Source organism: Cupressus sempervirens, chromosome 7, assembly GCF_028749045.1.
Source record: "Cupressus sempervirens isolate cs-2001-9-10 chromosome 7, ASM2874904v1, whole genome shotgun sequence".
Classification (NCBI taxonomy): Eukaryota; Viridiplantae; Streptophyta; class Pinopsida; order Cupressales; family Cupressaceae; genus Cupressus; species Cupressus sempervirens.
Window position 1 is genome coordinate 692,109,190 of NC_143124.1, and position 21,777 is coordinate 692,130,966.

Consider the following 21,777-nt stretch of genomic DNA (forward strand, 5'->3'; position numbering starts at 1 on the left):
CGACTTGGTGGGAGTACTTGGTGGGCCGACTTGATGAACGGACTTATAGAGTCGACTTGGTGAGAGTAGTTGTTCTGGTGACTTGATGAACGGACTTAAAGAGTCCGCTTGGCGGGGTGACTTGATGAAAGGACTTAAACAGTCGACTTGGTCGGGTGACTCGATGAACGAACTTAGAGGGTCGACTTTGTGGGGTGACGTGATGAACAGACCTAAAGAGTTGTCTTGGTGAGAGTACTTGGTTGGGTGACTCGATGAAAGGACTTAAAGAGTCGACTTGGTGAGAGTACTTGGTGGCTCGACTTTATGAGCAGACTTAAAGAGTCCACTTGGTGAGAGTGGGCCTAACGGGGCGATGTGGTGAGTGGGCCTAACGGGGCGAGTTGGTGGGGCGACTTGGTGACTGGTATTAGAGAGCCGACGTGGTGAGGCGACTCGGCGAGTTGGTTCGTTGAGATGACATGGTGAGCTGACTTGGCGAGTCGACCCGGTGAGCGAACTTAAAGAGTCGACTTGGCAACGTACTCGAGTCGACTTGGTGAGGCGACCCGGCGAGCGGGCTCAAAGAGTCACCATGGTGAGGCGACTCATTGAGTCAACATGGTGAGGCGACTCATGGTGAGGAGCTATCCTTGAGGCGACTTGGTGGGCCTACTTGATTAGTTGACTTGGTGAGCCGACTTGACGAGCTGACACGGTGAGCGGGCTTAAAGAGGCGACGACTTGGTGGGGTAACTCGGCAAGCCAACTTATCGAGGCGAGATGGTGAGTCGACTTGGTGAGCTGACTTGGTGAGCGCACTTAAAGAGTCAACTTCGTGAGGTGACTCGGCGAGTTAGCCCGCTGATGCGACTTGGGCGGGCCGACCTGGCGAACGAACTTAAAGAGGCGACTTGGGCGGGCTGACCTGGCGAGCGAACTTAAAGAGTTGACTTGGCAACGTACTTGAACAACCGACTTGGTGAGCGGACATGGTGAGTGGGATTAGAGAAGCAACTCGACGGGGCGACTTGATGAACGGACTTAAAGGGTCGACTCGGCGGGGTGACTTGATGAACGGACCTAAAGAGTTGACTTGGTGAAAGTACTTGGCGGGGTGAACTGATGAACGGACTTAAAGAGTCGACTTGGTGGGAGTACTTGGTGGGCCGACTTGATGAACGGACTTATAGAGTCGACTTGGTGAGAGTAGTTGTTCTGGTGACTTGATGAACGGACTTAAAGAGTCCGCTTGGCGGGGTGACTTGATGAAAGGACTTAAACAGTCGACTTGGTCGGGTGACTCGATGAACGAACTTAGAGGGTCAACTTTGCGGGGTGACTTGATGAACGGACCTAAAGAGTTGACTTGGTGAGAGTACTCGGTGGGGTGACCTGATGAACAGACTTAGAGAGTCGACTTGGTGAGAGTACTTGGTGGCTCGACTTTATGAGCAGACTTAAAGAGTCCACTTGGTGAGAGTGGGCCTAACGGGGCGATGTGGTGAGTGGGCGTAACGGGGCGAGTTGGTGGGGCGACTTGGCGAGTGGTATTAGAGAGCCGACGTGGTGAGGTGACTCGGTGAGTTGGTTCCTTGAGATGACATGGTGAGCTGACTTGGCGAGTCGACCCGGCGAGCGAACTTAAAGAGTCGACTTGGCAACGTACTCGAGTCGACTTGGTGAGGCGACCCGGCGAGCGGGCTCAAAGAGTCACCATGGTGAGGCGACTCATTGAGTCAACATGGTGAGGCGACTCATGGTGAGGAGCTATCCTTGAGGCGACTTGGTGGGCCTACTTGATTAGTCGACTTGGTGAGCCGACCTGACGAGCTGACACGGTGAGTGGGCTTAAAGAGGCGATGACTTGGTGGGGTAACTCGGCAAGCCAACTTATCGAGGCGAGATGGTGAGTCGACTTGGTGAGCTGACTTGGTGAGCGCACTTAAAGAGTCAACTTCGTGAGGTGACTCGGCGAGTTAGCCCGCAGATGCGACTTGGGCGGGCCGACCTGGCGAACGAACTTAAAGAGGCGACTTGGGCGGGCTGACCTGGCGAGCGAACTTAAAGAGTTGACTTGGCAACGTACTTGAACAACCGACTTAGTGAGCGGACATGGTGAGTGGGATTAGAGAAGCAACTCGGCGGGGCGACTTGATGAACGGACTTAAAGGGTCGACTCGGCGGGGTGACTTGATGAACGGACCTAAAGAGTTGACTTGGTGAGAGTACTTGGCGGGGTGAACTGATGAACGGACTTAAAGAGTCGACTTGGTGGGAGTACTTGGTGGGCCGACTTGATGAACGGACTTATAGAGTCGACTTGGTGAGAGTAGTTGTTCTGGTGACTTGATGAACGGACTTAAAGAGTCGGCTTGGCGGGGTGACTTGATGAAAGGACTTAAACAGTTGACTTGGTCGGGTGACTCGATGAACGAACTTAGAGGATCGACTTTGCGGGGTGACTTGATGAACGGACCTAAAGAGTTGACTTGGTGAGAGTACTCGGTGGGGTGACCTGATGAACAGACTTAGAGAGTCGACTTGGTGAGAGTCCTTGGTGGGCCGACCTGGTTGGGTGACTTCGTGAACTGACTTAAAGAGTCGACTTGGTGGGGTGACTTGATGAACGGACTTCAAGGGTCGACTTGGCGAGGTGACTTGATGAACGGTCCTAAAGAGTTGACTTGGTGAGAGTACTTGGTGTGGTGACTTGATGAAAAGACTTAAAGAGTCGAATTGGTGAGAGTACTTGGTGGGGTGACTTGATGAACGCACTTGAAGGGTCGACTTGGTGGGGTGACTTTATGAACAGACCTAAAGAGTTGACCTGGTGAGAGTGCTTGGTGGGGTGACTTGATGAACATAGTAAAAGAGTCGACTTGGTGAGAGTAGTTGGTCGGGTGACTTGATGAACGCACTTGAAGAATCGACTTGGTTAGAGTACTTGGTGGGGTGACTTGATGAACAGACTTAAAGATTCGACTTGGTGGGCCGACCTGGCGGGGTGACATGATGAACGGACTTAGAGAGTCGACTTGGTGAGAGTACTTGGTGGGCCGACCTGGCCGGGCGACTTGATGAACAAACTTAAAGAGTCGACTTGGTGAGAGTACCCGGTGGGCTGACCTGGTCACGTGACTTGATGAACGGACTTAAAGAGTCGACTTGGTGGGCCGACTTGGCCGGGTGACTTGATGAACGAACTTAAAGGGTCGACTTGGTGGGTCGAACTAGCGGGGTGACTTGGTGAGAGTACTTGGTGGGCTGACCTGGCAGGGTGACTTGATGAACGAACTTAGAGAGTCGACTTTGTGAGAGTACTTGGTGGGTCGAACTGGCGGGGTGACTTGATGAACGAACTTAAAGAGTCGACCTGGTGAGAGAACTTGGTGGGCCGAGCTGGCGGGGTGAATTGATGAACGAACCTAAAGAGTCGACTTTGTGAGAGTACTTGGTGGGCCGACCTGGCGGGGTGAGTTGATGACCGAACTTAAAGGGTCGACTTGGTGAGAGTACTTGGTGGGCCGACCTGGCGGGGCGCCTTGATGAACGAACTTAAAGAGTCGACTTGGTGAGAGTACTCGGTGGGGTGACCTGATGAACAAACCTAAAGAGTCGACCTGGTGAGAGTACTTGGTGGGCCGACCTGGCGGGGTGACTTGGTGAGAAAACTTAAAGAGTCGACTTGGTGAGAGTAGTTGGTGGGCTGACCTGGCGGGGTGACTTGATGAACGAACTTAAAGAGTCGACCTGGTGGGCCGACTTGGCAGAGTGACTTCATGAACGAACTTAAAGAGTCCACTCGGTGGGCCGACCTGGCGGGGTGAATTGATGAACGAACTTAAAGAGTCGACTTGGAGAGAGTAATTTGTGGGCTGACCTGGCGGGGTGACTTGATGAATGAACCTAAAGAGTCGACTTGGTGGGGTGACTTGATGAACGCACTTGAAGGGTCGACTTGGTGGGGTGACTCTATGAACGGACCTAAAGAGTTGACTTGGTGAGAGTACTTGGTGGGGTGACTCGATGAAAGGACTTAAAGAGTCGACTTGGTGAGAGTACTTGGTGGCTCGACTTTATGAGAAGACTTAAAGAGCCCACTTGGTGAGAGTGGGCCTAACGGGGCGATGTGGTGAGTGGGCCTAACGGGGCAAGTTGGTGGGGCGACTTGGCGAGTGTTATTAGAGAGCCGACGTGGTGAGGCGACTCGGCAAGTTGGTTCGTTGAGATGACATGGTGAGCTGACTTGGCGAGTCGACCCGGCGAGCGAACTTAAAGAGTCGACTTGGCAACGTACTCGAGTCGACTTGGTGAGGCGACCCGGCGAGCGGGCTCAAAGAGTCAACATGGTGAGGCGACTCATTGAGTCAACATGGTGAGGCGACTCATGGTGAGGAGCTATCCTTGAGGCGACTTGGTGGGCCTACTTGATTAGTCGACTTGGTGAGCCGACCTGACGAGCTGACACGGTGAGCGGGCTTAAAGAGGCGACGACTTGGTGGGGTAACTCGGCAAGCCAACTTATCGAGGCGAGATGGTGAGTCGACTTGGTGAGCTGACTTGGTGAGCACACTTAAAGAGTCAACTTCGTGAGGTGACTCGGCGAGTTAGCCCGCTGATGCGACTTGGGCGGGCCGACCTGGCAAACGAACTTAAAGAGGCGACTTGGGCGGGCTGACCTGGCGAGCGAACTTAAAGAGTTGACTTGGCAACGTACTTGAACAACCGACTTGGTGAGCTGACACAGTGAGTGGGCTTAGAGAAGCAACTCGGCGGGGCGACTTGATGAACGGACTTAAAGGGTCGACTTGGCGGGGTGACTTGATGAACGGACCTAAAGAGTTGACTTGGTGAGAGTACTTGGCAGGGTGAACTGATGAACGGACTTAAAGAGTCGACTTGGTGGGAGTACTTGGTGGGCCAACTTGATGAACGGACTTATAGAGTCGACTTGGTGAGAGTAGTTGTTCTGGTGACTTGATGAACGAACTTAAAGAGTCGGCTTGGCGGGGTGACTTGATGAAAGGACTTAAACAGTCGACTTGGTCGGGTGACTCGATGAACGAAATTAGAGGGTCGACTTTGCGGGGTGACTTGATGAACGGACCTAAAGAGTTGACTTGGTGAGAGTACTCGGTGGGGTGACTCGATGAAAGGACTTAAAGAGTCGACTTGGTGAGAGTACTTGGTGGCTGGACTTTATGAGCAGACTTAAAGTGTCCACTTGGTGAGAGTGGGCCTAACGGGGCGATGTGGTGAGTGGGCCTAACGGGGCGAGTTTGTGGGGCGACTTGGCGAGTGGTATTAGAGAGCCGACGTGGTGAGGCGACTCGGCGAGTTGGTTCGTTGAGATGACATGGTGAGCTGACTTGGCGAGTCGACCCGGCGAGTGAACTTAAAGAGTTGACTTGGCAACGTACTCGAGTCGACTTGGTGAGGCGACCCGGCGAGCGGGCTCAAAGAGTCACCATGGTGAGGCGACTCATTGAGTGAACATGGTGAGGCGACTCATGGTGAGGAGCTATCCTTGAGGCGACTTGGTGGGCCTACTTGATTAGTCGACTTGGTGAGCCGACCTGACGAGCTGACACGGTGAGCGGGCTTAAAGAGGCGACGACTTGGTGGGGTAACTCAGCAAGCCAACTTATCGAGGCGAGATGGTGAGTCGACTTGGTGAGCTGACTTGGTGAGCGCACTTAAAGAGTCAACTTCGTGAGGTGACTCGGCGAGTTAGCCCGCTGATGCGACTTGGGCGGGCCGACCTGGCGAACGAACTTAAAGAGGCGACTTGGGCGGGCTGACCTGGCGAGCAAACTTAAAGAGTTGACTTGGCAACGTACTTGAACAACCGACTTGGTGAGCTGACATGGTGAGTGGGCTTAGAGAAGCAACTCGACGGGGCGACTTGATGAACGGACTTAAAGGGTCGACTTGGCGGGGTGACTTGATGAACGTACCTAAAGAGTTGACTTGGTGAGAGTACTTGGCGGGGTGAACTGATGAACGGACTTAAAGAGTCGACTTGGTGGGAGTACTTGGTGGGCCGACTTGATGAACGGACTTATAGAGTCGACTTGGTGAGAGTAGTTGTTCTGGTGACTTGATGAACGGACTTAAAGAGTCGGCTTGGCGGGGTGACTTGATGAAAGGACTTAAACAGTCGACTTGGTCGGGTGACTCGATGAACGAACTTAGAGGGTCGACTTTGCGGGGTGACTTGATGAACGGACCTAAAGAGTTGACTTGGTGAGAGTACTCGGTGGGGTGACTCGATGAAAGGACTTAAAGAGTCGACTTGGTGAGAGTACTTGGTGGCTCGACTTTATGAGCAGACTTAAAGTGTCCACTTGGTGAGAGTGGGCCTAACGGGGCGATGTGGTGAGTGGGCCTAACGGGGCGAGTTGGTGGGGCGACTTGGCGAGTGGTATTAGAGAGTCGACGTGGTGAGGCAACTCGGCGAGTTGGTTCGTTGAGATGACATGGTGAGCTGACTTGGCGAGTCGACCCGGCGAGCGAACTTAAAGAGTCGACTTGGCAACGTACTCGAGTCGACTTGGTGAGGCGACCCGGCGAGCGGGCTCAAAGAGTCACCATGGTGAGGCGACTCATTGAGTGAACATGGTGAGGCGACTCATGGTGAGGAGCTATCCTTGAGGCGACTTGGTGGGCCTACTTGATTAGTCGACTTGGTGAGCCGACCTGACGAGCTGACACGGTGAGCGGGCTTAAAGAGGCGACGACTTGGTGGGGTAACTCGGCAAGCCAACTTATCGAGGCGAGATGGTGAGTCGACTTGGTGAGCTGACTTGGTGAGCGCACTTAAAGAGTCAACTTCGTGAGGTGACTCGGCGAGTTAGCCCGCTGATGCAACTTGGGCGGGCCGACCTAGCGAACGAACTTAAAGAGGCGACTTGGGCGGGCTGACCTGGCGAGCGAACTTAAAGAGTTGACTTGGCAACGTACTTGAACAACCGACTTGGTGAGCTGACACGGTGAGTGGGCTTAGAGAAGCAACTCGGCGGGGCGACTTGATGAACGGACTTAAAGGGTCGACTTGGAGGGGTGACTTGATGAACGGACCTAAAGAGTTGACTTGTCGAGAGTACTTGGCGGAGTGAACTGATGAACGGGCTTAAAGAGTCGACTTGGTGGGAGTACTTGGTGGGCCGACTTGATGAACGGACTTATAGAGTCGACTTGGTGAGAGTAGTTGTTCTGGTGACTTGATGAACGGACTTAAAGAGTCCGCTTGGCAGGGTGACTTGATGAAAGGACTTAAACAGTCGACTTGGTCGGGTGACTCGATGAACGAACTTAGAGGGTCGACTTTACGGGGTGACTTGATGAACAGACCTAAAGAGTTGACTTGGTGAGAGTACTTGGTTGGGTGACTCAATGAAAGGACTTAAAGAGTCAACTTGGTGAGAGTACTTGGTGGCTCGACTTTATGAGCAGGCTTAAAGAGTCCACTTGGTGAGAGTGGGCCTAACGGGGCGATGTGGTGAGTGGGCGTAACGGGGCGAGTTGGTGGGGCGACTTGGCGAGTGGTATTAGAGAGCCAACGTGGTGAGGCGACTCGGCGAGTTGGTTCGTTGAGATGACATTGTGAGCTGACTTGGCGAGTCGACCCGGCGAGCGAACTTAAAGAGTCGACTTGGCAACGTACTCGAGTCGACTTGGTGAGGTGACCCGGCGAGCGGGCTCAAAGAGTCACCATGGTGAGGCGACTCATTGAGTCAACATGGTGAGGCGACTCATGGTGAGGAGCTATCCTTGAGGCGACTTGGTGGGCCTACTTGATTAGTCGACTTGGTGAGCTGACCTGACGAGCTGACACGGTGAGCGGGCTTAAAGAGGCGACGACTTGGTGGGGTAACTCGGCAAGCCAACTTATCGAGGCAAGATGGTGAGTCGACTTGGTGAGCTGACTTGGTGAGCGCACTTAAAGAGTCAACTTCGTGAGGTGACTCGGCGAGTTAGCCCGCTGATGCAACTTGGGCGGGCCGACCTGGCGAACGAACTTAAAGAGGCGACTTGGGCGGGCTGACCTGGCGAGCGAACTTAAAGAGTTGACTTGGCAACGTACTTGAACAACCGACTTGGTGAGCGGACATGGTGAGTGGGATTAGAGAAGCAAATCAGCGGGGCGACTTGATGAACGGACTTAAAGGGTCGACTCGGCGGGGTGACTTGATGAACGGACCTAAAGAGTTGACTTGGTGAGAGTACTTGGCGGGGTGAACTGATGAACGGACTTAAAGAGTCGACTTGGTGGGAGTACTTGGTGGGCCGACTTGATGAACGGACTTATAGAGTCGACTTGGTGAGAGTAGTTGTTCTGGTGACTTGATGAACAGACTTAAAGAGTCAGCTTGGCGGGGTGACTTGATGAAAGGACTTAAACAGTCGACTTGGTCGGGTGACTCGATGAACGAACTTAGAGGGTCGACTTTGCGGGGTGACTTGATGAACGGACCTAAAGAGTTGACTTGGTGAGAGTACTCGGTGGGGTGACCTGATGAACAGACTTAGAGAGTCGACTTGGTGAGAGTCCTTGGTGGGCCGACCTGGTTGGGTGACTTCGTGAACTGACTTAAAGAGTCGACTTGGTGGGGTGACTTGATGAACGGACTTCAAGGGTCGACTTGGCGAGGTGACTTGATGAACGGTCCTAAAGAGTTGACTTGGTGAGAGTACTTGGTGTGGTGACTTGATGAAAAGACTTAAAGAGTCGAATTGGTGAGAGTACTTGGTGGGGTGACTTGATGAACGCACTTGAAGGGTCGACTTGGTGGGGTGACTTTATGAACGGACCTAAAGAGTTGACCTGGTGAGAGTGCTTGGTGGGGTGACTTGATGAACATAGTAAAAGAGTCGACTTGGTGAGAGTAGTTGGTCGGGTGACTTGATGAACGCACTTGAAGAATCGACTTGGTTAGAGTACTTGGTGGGGTGACTTGATGAACAGACTTAAAGATTCGACTTGGTGGGCCGACCTGGCGGGGTGACTTGATGAACGGACTTAGAGAGTCGACTTGGTGAGAGTACTTGGTGGGCCGACCTGGCCGGGTGACTTGATGAACAAACTTAAAGAGTTGACTTGGTGAGAGTACTCGGTGGGCTGACCTGGTCACGTGACTTGATGAACGGACTTAAAGAGTCGACTTGGTGGGCCGACTTGGCCGGGTGACTTGATGAACGGACTTAAAGAGTCGACTTGGTGGGCGGACTTGGCCGGGTGACTTGATGAACGAACTTAAAGAGTCGGCTTGGTGGGTCGAAGTAGCGGGGTGACTTGGTGAGAGTACTTGCTGGGCTGACCTGGCAGGGTGACTTGATGAACGAACTTAGAGAGTCGACTTTGTTAGAGTACTTGGTGGGTCGAACTGGCGGGGTGACTTGATGAACGAACTTAAAGAGTCGACCCGGTGAGAGAACTTGGTGGGCCGAGCTGGCGGGGTGAATTGATGAACGAACCTAAAGAGTCGACTTTGTGAGAGTACTTGGTGGGCCGACCTGGCGGGGTGAGTTGATGACCGAACTTAAAGGGTCGACTTGGTGAGAGTACTTGGTGGGCCGACCTGGCGGGGCGACTTGATGAACGAACTTAAAGAGTCGACTTGGTGAGAGTACTCGGTGGGGTTACCTGATGAACAAACCTAAAGAGTCGACCTAGTGAGAGTACTTGGTGGGCCGACCTGGCGGGGTGACTTGGTGAGCAAACTTAAAGAGTCGACTTGGTGAGAGTAGTTGGTGGGCTGACCTGGCGGGGTGACTTGATGAACGAACTTAAAGAGTCGACCTGGTGGGCCGACTTGGAAGAGTGACTTCATGAACGAACTTAAAGAGTCCACTTGGTGGGCCGACCTGGCGGGGTGACTTGATGAACGAACTTAAAGAGTCGACTTGGTGAGAGTAATTTGTGGGCTGACCTGGCTGGGTGACTTGATGAATGAACTTAAAGAGTCGACTTGGTGGGGTGACTTGATGAACGCACTTGAAGGGTCGACTTGGTGGGGTGACTCTATGAACGGACCTAAAGAGTTGACTTGGTGAGAGTACTTGTTGGGGTGACTCGATGAAAGGACTTAAAGAGTCGACTTGGTGAGAGTACTTGGTGGCTCAACTTTATGAGCAAACTTAAAGAGCCCACTTGGTGAGAGTGGGCCTAACGGGGCGATGTGGTGACTGGGCCTAACGGGGCGAGTTGGTGGGGCGACTTGGCGAGTGGTATTAGAGAGCCGACGTGGTGAGGCGACTCGGCGAGTTGGTTCGTTGAGATGACATGGTGAGCTGACTTGGCGAGTCGACCCGGCGAGCAAACTTAAAGAGTGGACTTGGCAACGTACTCGAGTCGACTTGGTGAGGCGACCCGGCGAGCGGGCTCAAAGAGTCAACATGGTGAGGCGACTCATGGTGAGGAGCTATCCTTGAGGCGACTTGGTGGGCCTACTTGATTAGTCGACTTGGTGAGCCGACCTGACGAGCTGACACGGTGAGCGGGCTTGAAGAGGCGACGACTTGGTGGGGTAACTCGGCAAGCCAAATTATCGAGGCGAGATGGTGAGTCGACTTGGTGAGCTGACTTGGTGAGCGCACTTAAAGAGTCAACTTCGTGAGGTGACTCGGCGAGTTAGCCCGCTGATGCGACTTGGGCGGGCCGACCTGGCGAACGAACTTAAAGAGGCGACTTGGGCAGGCTGACCTGGCGAGCGAACTTAAAGAGTTGACTTGGCAACGTACTTGAACAACCGACTTGGTGAGCTGACACGGTGAGTGGGCTTAGAGAAGCAACTCGGCGGGGCGACTTGATGAACGGACTTAAAGGGTCGACTTGGCGGGGTGACTTGATGAACGGACCTAAAGAGTTGACTTGGTGAGAGTACTTGGCCGGGTGAACTGATGAACGGACTTAAAGAGTCGACTTGGTGGGAGTACTTGGTGGGCCGACTTGATGAACGGACTTATAGAGTCGACTTGGTGAGAGTAGTTGTTCTGGTGACTTGATGAACGGACTTAAAGAGTCGGCTTGGCGGGGTGACTTGATGAAAGGACTTAAACAGTTGACTTGGTCGGGTGATTCGATGAACGAACTTAGAGGGTCAACTTTGCGGGGTGACTTGATGAACGGACCTAAAGAGTTGACTTGGTGAGAGTACTTGGTTGGATGACTCGATGAAACGACTTAAAGAGTCGACTTGGTGAGAGTACTTGGTGGCTCGACTTTATGAGCAGACTTAAAGAGTCCACTTGGTGAGAGTGGGCCTAACGGGGCGATGTGGTGAGTGGGCCTAACGGGGTGAGTTGGTGGGGCGACTTGGCGAGTGGTATTAGAGAGCCGACGTGGTGAGGCGGCTCGGCGAGTTGGTTCGTTGAGATGACATGGTGAGCTGACTTGGCGAGTCGACCTGGCGAGCGAACTTAAAGAGTCGACTTGGCAACGTACTCGAGTCGACTTGGTGAGGCGACCCGGCGAGCGGGCTCAAAGAGTCAACATGGTGAGGCGACTCATTGAGTCAACATGGTGAGGAGCTATCCTTGAGGCGACTTGGTGGGCCTACTTGATTAGTCGACTTGGTGAGCCGACCTGACGAGCTGACACGGTGAGCGGGCTTAAAGAGGCGACGACTTGGTGGGGTAACTTGGCAAGCCAACTTATCGAGGCGAGATGGTGAGTCGACTTGGTGAGCTGACTTGGTGAGCGCACTTAAAGAGTCAACTTCGTGAGGTGACTCGGCGAGTTAGCCCGCTGATGCGACTTGGGCGGGCCGACCTAGCGAACGAACTTAAAGAGGCGACTTGGGCGGGCTGACCTGGCGAGCGAACTTAAAGAGTTGACTTGGCAACGTACTTGAACAACCGACTTGGTGAGCGGACATGGTGAGTGGGATTAGAGAAGCAACTCGGCGGGGCGACTTGATGAACGGACTTAAAGGGTCGACTCGACGGGGTGACTTGATGAACGGACCTAAAGAGTTGACTTGGTGAGAGTATTTGGCGGGGTGAACTGATGAACGGACTTAAAGAGTCGACTTGGTGGGAGTACTTGGTGGGCCGACTTGATGAACAGACTTATAGAGTCGACTTGGTGAGAGTAGTTGTTCTGGTGACTTGATGAACGGACTTAAAGAGTTGGCTTGGCGGGGTGACTTGATGAAAGGACTTAAACAGTCGACTTGGTCGGGTGACTCGATGAACGAACTTAGAGGGTCGACTTTGCGGGGTGACTTGATGAACGGACCTAAAGAGTTGACTTGGTGAGAGTACTCGGTGGGGTGACCTGATGAACAGACTTAGAGAGTCGACTTGGTGAGAGTCCTTGGTGGGCCGACCTGGTTGGGTGACTTCGTGAACTGACTTAAAGAGTCGACTTGGTGGGGTGACTTGATGAATGGACTTCAAGGGTCGACTTGGCGAGGTGACTTGATGAACGGTCCTAAAGAGTTGACTTGGTGAGAGTACTTGGTGTGGTGACTTGATGAAAAGACTTAAAGAGTCGAATTGGTGAGAGTACTTGGTGGGGTGACTTGATGAACGCACTTGAAGGGTCGACTTGGTGGGGTGACTTTATGAACGGACCTAAAGAGTTGACCTGGTGAGAGTGCTTGGTGGGGTGACTTGATGAACATAGTAAAAGAGTCGACTTGGTGAGAGTAGTTGGTCGGGTGACTTGATGAACGCACTTGAAGAATCGACTTGGTTAGAGTACTTGGTGGGGTGACTTGATGAACGGACTTAAAGATTCGACTTGGTGGGCCGACCTGGCAGGGTGACTTGATGAACGGACTTAGAGAGTCGACTTGGTGAGAGTACTTGGTGGGCCGACCTGGCCGGGTGCCTTGATGAACAAACTTAAAGAGTCGACTTGGTGAGAGTACTCGGTGGGCTGACCTGGTCACGTGACTTGATGAACGGACTTAAAGAGTCGACTTGGTGGGCCGACTTGGCCGGGTGACTTGATGAACGGACTTAAAGAGTCGACTTGGTGGGCCGACTTGGCCAGGTGACTTGATGAACGAACTTAAAGAGTCGACTTGGTGGGTCGAAGTAGCGGGGTGACTTGGTGAGAGTACTTGCTGGGCTGACCTGGCAGGGTGACTTGATGAACGAACTTAGAGAGTCGACTTTGTTAGAGTACTTGGTGGGTCGAACTGGCGGGGTGACTTGATGAACGAACTTAAAGAGTCGACCCGGTGAGAGAACTTGGTGGGCCGAGCTGGCGGGGTGAATTGATGAACGAACCTAAAGAGTCGACTTTTTGAGAGTACTTGGTGGGCCGACCTGGCGGGGTGAGTTGATGACCGAACTTAAAGGGTCGACTTGGTGAGAGTACTTGGTGGGCCGACCTGGCGGGGCGACTTGATGAACGAACTTAAAGAGTCGACTTGGTGAGAGTACTCGGTGGGGTGCCCTGATGAACAAACCTAAAGAGTCGACCTGGTGAGAGTACTTGGTGGGCTGACCTGGCGGGGTGACTTGGTGAGCAAACTTAAAGAGTCGACTTGGTGAGAGTAGTTGGTGGGCTGACCTGGCGGGGTGACTTGATGAACGAACTTAAAGAGTCGACCTGGTGGGCCGACTTGGCAGAGTGACTTCATGAACGAACTTAAAGAGTCCACTTGGTGGGCCGACCTGGCGGGGTGACTTGATGAACGAACTTAAAGAGTCGACTTGGTGAGAGTAATTTGTGGGCTGACCTGGTGGGGTGACTTGATGAATGAACTTAAAGAGTCGACTTGGTGGGGTGACTTGATGAACGCACTTGAAGGGTCAACTTGGTGGGGTGACTCTATGAACGGACCTAAAGAGTTGACTTGGTGAGAGTACTTGGTGGGGTGACTCGATGAAAGGACTTAAAGAGTCGACTTGGTGAGAGTACTTGGTGGCTCGACTTTATGAGCAGACTTAAAGAGCCCACTTGGTGAGAGTGGGCCTAACGGGGCGATGTGGTGAGTGGGCCTAACGGGGCGAGTTGGTGGGGCGACTTGGCGAGTGGTATTAGAGAGCCGACGTGGTGAGGCGACTCGGCGAGTTGGTTCGTTGAGATGACATGGTGAGTTGACTTGGCGAGTCGACCCGGCGAGCGAACTTAAAGAGTGGACTTGGCAACGTACTCGAGTCAACTTGGTGAGGCGACCCAGCGAGCGGGCTCAAAGAGTCAACATGGTGAGGTGACTCATGGTGAGGAGCTATCCTTGAGGCGACTTGGTGGGCCTACTTGATTAGTCGACTTGGTGAGCCGACCTGACGAGCTGACACGGTGAGCGCGCTTGAAGAGGCGACGACTTGGTGGGGTAACTCGGCAAGCCAAATTATCAAGGCGAGATGGTGAGTCGACTTGGTGAGCTGACTTGGTGAGCGCACTTAAAGAGTCAACTTCGTGAGGTGACTCGGCGAGTTAGCCCGCTGATGCGACTTGGGCGGGCCGACCTGGCGAACGAACTTAAAGAGGCGACTTGGGCGGGCTGACCTGGCGAGCGAACTTAAAGAGTTGACTTGGCAACGTACTTGAACAACCGACTTGGTGAGCTGACACGGTGAGTGGGCTTAGAGAAGCAACTCGGCGGGGCGACTTGATGAACGGACTTAAAGGGTCGACTTGGCGGGGTAACTTGATTAACGGACCTAAAGAGTTGACTTGGTGAGAGTACTTGGCGGGGTGAACTGATGAACGGACTTAAAGAGTCGACTTGGTGGGAGTACTTGGTGGGCCGACTTGATGAACGGACTTATAGAGTCGACTTGGTGAGAGTAGTTGTTCTGGTGACTTGATGAACGGACTTAAAGAGTCGGCTTGGCGGGGTGACTTGATGAAAGGACTTAAACAGTCGACTTGGTCGGGTGATTCGATGAACGAACTTAGAGGGTCGACTTTGCGGGGTGACTTGATGAACGGACCTAAAGAGTTGACTTGGTGAGAGTACTTGGTTGGGTGACTCGATGAAACGACTTAAAGAGTCGACTTGGTGAGAGTACTTGGTGGCTCAACTTTATGAGCAGACTTAAAGAGTCCACTTGGTGAGAGTGGGCCTAACGGGGCAATGTGGTGAGTGGGCCTAACGGGGCGAGTTGGTGGGGCGACTTGGCGAGTGGTATTAGAGAGCCGACGTGGTGAGGCGGCTCGGCGAGTTGGTTCGTTGAGATGACATGGTGAGCTGACTTGGCGAGTCGACCTGGCGAGCAAACTTAAAGAGTCGACTTGGCAACGTACTCGAGTCGACTTGGTGAGGCGCCCCGGCGAGCGGGCTCGAAGAGTCAACATGGTGAGGCGACTCATTGAGTCAACATGGTGAGGAGCTATCCTTGAGGTGACTTGGTGGGCCTACTTGATTAGTCGACTTGGTGAGCCGACCTGACGAGCTGACACGGTGAGCGGGCTTAAAGAGGCGACGACTTGGTGGGGTAACTCGGCAAGCCAACTTATCAAGGCGAGATGGTGAGTCGACTTGGTGAGCTGACTTGGTGAGCGCACTTAAAGAGTCAACTTCGTGAGGTGACTCGGCGAGTTAGCCCGCTGATGCGACTTGGGCGGGCCGACCTGGCGAACGAACTTAAAGAGGCGACTTGGGCGGGCTGACCTGGCGAGCGAACTTAAAGAGTTGACTTGGCAACGTACTTGAACAACCGACTTGGTGAGCGGACATGGTGAGTGGGATTAGAGAAGCAACTCGGCGGGGCGACTTGATGAACGGACTTAAAGGGTCGACTCGGCGGGGTGACTTGATGAACGGACCTAAAGAGTTGACTTGGTGAGAGTACTTGGCGGGGTGAACTGATGAACAGACTTAAAGAGTCGACTTGGTGGGAGTACTTGGTGGGCCGACTTGATGAACGGACTTATAGAGTCGACTTGGTGAGAGTAGTTGTTCTGGTGACTTGATGAACGGACTTAAAGAGTCGGCTTGGCGGGGTGACTTGATGAAAGGACTTAAACAGTCGACTTGGTCGGGTGACTCGATGAACGAACTTAGAGGGTCGACTTTGCGGGGTGACTTGATGAACGGACCTAAAGAGTTGACTTGGTGAGAGTACTCGGTGGGGTGACCTGATGAACAGACTTAGAGAGTCGACTTGGTGAGAGTCCTTGGTGGGCCGACCTGGTTGGTTGACTTCGTGAACTGACTTAAAGAGTCGACTTGGTGGGGTGACTTGATGAACGGACTTCAAGGGTCGACTTGGTGAGGTGACTTGATGAACGGTCCTAAAGAGTTGACTTGGTGAGAGTACTTGGTGTGGTGACTTGATGAAAAGACTTAAAGAGTCGAATTGGTGAGAGTACTTGGTGGGGTGACTTGATGAACGCACTTGAAGGGTCGACTTGGTGGGGTGACTTTATGAACGGACCTAAAGAGTTGACCTGGTGAGAGTGCTTGGTGGGGTGACTTGATGAACATAGTAAAAGAGTCGACTTGGTGAGAGTAGTTGGTCGGGTGACTTGATGAACGCACTTGAAGAATCGACTTGGTTAGAGTACTTGGTGGGGTGACTTGATGAACGGACTTAAAGATTCGACTTGGTGGGCCGACCTGGCGGGGTGACTTGATGAACGGACTTAGAGAGTCGACTTGGTGAGAGTACTTGGTGGGCCGACCTGGCCGGGTGCCTTGATGAACAAACTTAAAGAGTCGACTTGGTGAGAGTACTCGGTGGGCTGACCTGGTCACGTGACTTGATGAACGGACTTAAAGAGTCGACTTGGTGGGCCGACTTGGCCGGGTGACTTGATGAACGGACTTAAAGAGTCGACTTGGTGGGCCGACTTGGCCGGGTGACTTGATGAACGAACTTAAAGAGTCGACTTGGTGGGTCGAAGTAGCAGGGTGACTTGGTGAGAGTACTTGCTGGGCTGACCTGGCAGGGTGACTTGATGAACGAACTTAGAGAGTCGACTTTGTTAGAGTACTTGGTGGGTCGAACTGGCGGGGTGACTTGATGAACGAACTTAAAGAGTCGACCCGGTGAGAGAACTTGGTGGGCCGAGCTGGCGGGGTGAATTGATGAACGAACCTAAAGAGTCGACTTTTTGAGAGTACTTGGTGGGCCGACCTGGCGGGGTGAGTTGATGACCGAACTTAAAGGGTCGACTTGGTGAGAGTACTTGGTGGGCCGACCTGGCGGGGCGACTTGATGAACGAACTTAAAGAGTCGACTTGGTGAGAGTACTCGGTGGGGTGCCCTGATGAACAAACCTAAAGAGTCGACCTGGTGAGAGTACTTGGTGGGCTGACCTGGCGGGGTGACTTGGTGAGCAAACTTAAAGAGTCGACTTGGTGAGAGTAGTTGGTGGGCTGACCTGGCGGGGTGACTTGATGAACGAACTTAAAGAGTCGACCTGGTGGGCCGACTTGGCAGAGTGACTTCATGAACGAACTTAAAGAGTCCACTTGGTGGGCCGACCTGGCGGGGTGACTTGATGAACGAACTTAAAGAGTCGACTTGGTGAGAGTAATTTGTGGGCTGACCTGGTGGGGTGACTTGATGAATGAACTTAAAGAGTCGACTTGGTGGGGTGACTTGATGAACGCACTTGAAGGGTCAACTTGGTGGGGTGACTCTATGAACGGACCTAAAGAGTTGACTTGGTGAGAGTACTTGGTGGGGTGACTCGATGAAAGGACTTAAAGAGTCGACTTGGTGAGAGTACTTGGTGGCTCGACTTTATGAGCAGACTTAAAGAGCCCACTTGGTGAGAGTGGGCCTAACGGGGCGATGTGGTGAGTGGGCCTAACGGGGCGAGTTGGTGGGGCGACTTGGCGAGTGGTATTAGAGAGCCGACGTGGTGAGGCGACTCGGCGAGTTGGTTCGTTGAGATGACATGGTGAGTTGACTTGGCGAGTCGACCCGGCGAGCGAACTTAAAGAGTGGACTTGGCAACGTACTCGAGTCAACTTGGTGAGGCGACCCAGCGAGCGGGCTCAAAGAGTCAACATGGTGAGGTGACTCATGGTGAGGAGCTATCCTTGAGGCGACTTGGTGGGCCTACTTGATTAGTCGACTTGGTGAGCCGACCTGACGAGCTGACACGGTGAGCGCGCTTGAAGAGGCGACGACTTGGTGGGGTAACTCGGCAAGCCAAATTATCAAGGCGAGATGGTGAGTCGACTTGGTGAGCTGACTTGGTGAGCGCACTTAAAGAGTCAACTTCGTGAGGTGACTCGGCGAGTTAGCCCGCTGATGCGACTTGGGCGGGCCGACCTGGCGAACGAACTTAAAGAGGCGACTTGGGCGGGCTGACCTGGCGAGCGAACTTAAAGAGTTGACTTGGCAACGTACTTGAACAACCGACTTGGTGAGCTGACACGGTGAGTGGGCTTAGAGAAGCAACTCGGCGGGGCGACTTGATGAACGGACTTAAAGGGTCGACTTGGCGGGGTAACTTGATTAACGGACCTAAAGAGTTGACTTGGTGAGAGTACTTGGCGGGGTGAACTGATGAACGGACTTAAAGAGTCGACTTGGTGGGAGTACTTGGTGGGCCGACTTGATGAACGGACTTATAGAGTCGACTTGGTGAGAGTAGTTGTTCTGGTGACTTGATGAACGGACTTAAAGAGTCGGCTTGGCGGGGTGACTTGATGAAAGGACTTAAACAGTCGACTTGGTCGGGTGATTCGATGAACGAACTTAGAGGGTCGACTTTGCGGGGTGACTTGATGAACGGACCTAAAGAGTTGACTTGGTGAGAGTACTTGGTTGGGTGACTCGATGAAACGACTTAAAGAGTCGACTTGGTGAGAGTACTTGGTGGCTCGACTTTATGAGCAGACTTAAAGAGTCCACTTGGTGAGAGTGGGCCTAACGAGGCGATGTGGTGAGTGGGCCTAACGGGGCGAGTTGGTGGGGCGACTTGGCGAGTGGTATTAGAGAGCCGACGTGGTGAGGCGGCTCGGCGAGTTGGTTCGTTGAGATGACATGGTGAGCTAACTTGGCGAGTCGACCTGGCGAGCGAACTTAAAGAGTCGACTTGGCAACGTACTCGAGTCGACTTGGTGAGGCGACCCGGCGAGCGGGCTCAAAGAGTCAACATGGTGAGGCGACTCATTGAGTCAACATGGTGAGGAGCTATCCTTGAGGCGACTTGGTGGGCCTACTTGATTAGTCGACTTGGTGAGCCGACCTGACGAGCTGACACGGTGAGCGGGCTTAAAGAGGCGACGACTTGGTGGGGTAACTCGGCAAGCCAACTTATCGAGGCGAGATGGTGAGTCGACTTGGTGAGCTGACTTGGTGAGCGCACTTAAAGAGTCAACTTCGTGAGGTGACTCGGCGAGTTAGCCCGCTGATGCAACTTGGGCGGGCTGACCTGGCGAACAAACTTAAAGAGGCAACTTGGGCGGGCTGACCTGGCGAGCGAACTTAAAGAGTTGACTTGGCAACGTACTTGAACAACCGACTTGGTGAGCTGACATGGTGAGTGGGCTCCGCTGATGCGACTTGGGCGGGCCGACCTGGCGAACGAACTTAAAGAGGCAACTTGTGCGGGCTGACCTGGTGAGCGAACTTAAAGAGTTGACTTGGTGAGCTGACATGGTCAGTGGGCTTAGAGAAGCAACTCGGCGGGGCGACTTGGCGAGCACACCTGCTGGGGCAAGGTGGTAAAACGACTAGGTGATTCGACATGGTGAGCTGACTTAGGGAGCTGACTTGGTGAGCGAACTTAAGGGGTCGACTTGGTGAGGCAACCTGAATAGTCGACTCGGTGAGGTGGCTTGGGGAGCCGACATGGTGAGCGGTCTTAAAGAAGAGGCGACCTGGTGGGGCAACCTGGTGAGGCGAGATGGTAAGTCATCTTGGTGAGCCGTCTTGACGAGCTGTGAGTGGACATAAAGAGTCAATTCTTGATTTGGCAAAGACCACATGGTTAGATGACTTGGTGAGCCGACCTGGCCAGAAAAATTGGCAAGCAAACTTATAGAATCGACTTGCTGTCCCCAGCCAGGATCGCACGCCTGGGTCGACCCAACTTGGGTCACCCGACTAGGTCAACCCATCTCCGTCGCCCCAGCCTCGGGCGACCCGACTGGGTCGACGAGGGGAAAAAAAAAAAAAAAAAAACAAAAAAAATCATGAGAGGCCCTGTACAGCGAAAAGCGCTAAATTTTGGGCATTAAAAAAAAAAAAAAAAAAAAAAACAAGTTACCCGCTTTTGGATCACGCACAAGTTTCAGTTCACGTATTGCCGAGCCGACTCGAGGCGTTACGCCTAGCTAGCCGGATTCGAGGTAGGGTAGCCGAAACGATCCGATTTGAGAATTTTCTTTATAAAAAGAGATCATGATAGGCCTCGTAAGGCAAAAAAGAATGAAATTTTGGGAGTTCAAAAAAAAACGTTACCCGGTTTTGGATCGCGCACAGGGCTCGGGTCACGTAGCATCGAGGTGCCCTGGGTGACATGATTCGAGCGAAAAGTCGACGGTGGCATGAGTCGTGCAAAAACATTGGAGGCCATTAAGGCTCGAGGCGCTTCGAGTCGAGGTTGCCGAGGCGGGTTGGGTTGAAAAATTTGGGCGTTAACCAAAAAGAAAAAGTTAACCGCTTTTGGATCATGTACACGGCTCGGGGCACTTAGAATCAAGTCGAGCACGGTGACATGAGTCGTGCGAAAAATTTGGAGACGACTCGAGTCGGGGCATCCGACTCTATTTGAGTTCAAAACTTTGGGACTTGACAAAAAAAAGAAAAAAGAAAAAGTTACCCGGTTTTGGATCACGTAAGTGACTCGGGCCACTCAGAATCAAGGCGAGTGCGATTACATGAGTCGGGCAAAAAAAAAAAATGGAGGCGGTTAAGGCTCGAGGCAATTCGAGTCGGGGTAGCTGAGTCGATTCGAAAACTTTGGCCATTAGCCAGAAAAAGAGTTAATCGCTTTTGGATCACGTACATGACTTGGGGCACATAGAATCAAGTCAAGCACGGTGACATGAGTGGTTCGAAAAAATTGCAGGCGATTAAGGCTCGAGGCTATTTGAGTTTGGGTTGCTGACACGATTCGGGTTGAAATCTTTGGGTGTTAACCAAAGAAGGAAGAAGTTAACCGCTTTTGGATCACGTACATGACTCGGGGCACCAAGTCGAGCACGGTGACATGAGTCCTACGAAAAAACTGGAGGCGGTTAAGGCTCGAGGCAATACGAGTCGGGGTCGCCGACACAATTTGGGTTGAAAACTTTGGGCGTTAACCGAAAAAAAGAGTTGACCGCCTTTGGATCACGCACATGACTCGGCGCACTTAGAATCATGTCGAGCACGGTGACATGAGTCGTGCCAAAAAATTGGAGGCGGTTAAGGCTCGACGCGATTCGAGTCGGGGTTCGGGTAATTGGGGCGATTCGTGTCGGGGTTGCCGACACGGTTCGAGTTGAAAACTTTGGGCATTAACCCCCCCAAAAAAAAAGGTTGACCTCTTTTGGACCACGTACATGACTCGGGGCACTTAGAATCAAGTCGAGCACGGTGACATGGGTTGTGCAAAAAATTCGGAGGCGATTCGAGTCGGGGTAGCCAACTCGATTTGAGTTCAAAACTTTGGGCGTTAACCAAAAAAATAAGTTGACCGGTTTTGGATCACGTACATGAGTCGTCTGCCCTCGCGAAAATTACAAAACCCGGGGACCCGCCTGGAATTTGCAGTCGGAAGATTTTTCTGCCCTCACGAAAATTTACAAACCCCACCCGCTCGAAATTTGGACTTGGAAGTTTTTTCCGCCCTCGCGGAATTTACAAACCCCACCCGCTCGGAATTTGGCACTTGGAAAATTACGAAACCCCGCCTGCCCGGAATTTGGACTTGGAAGA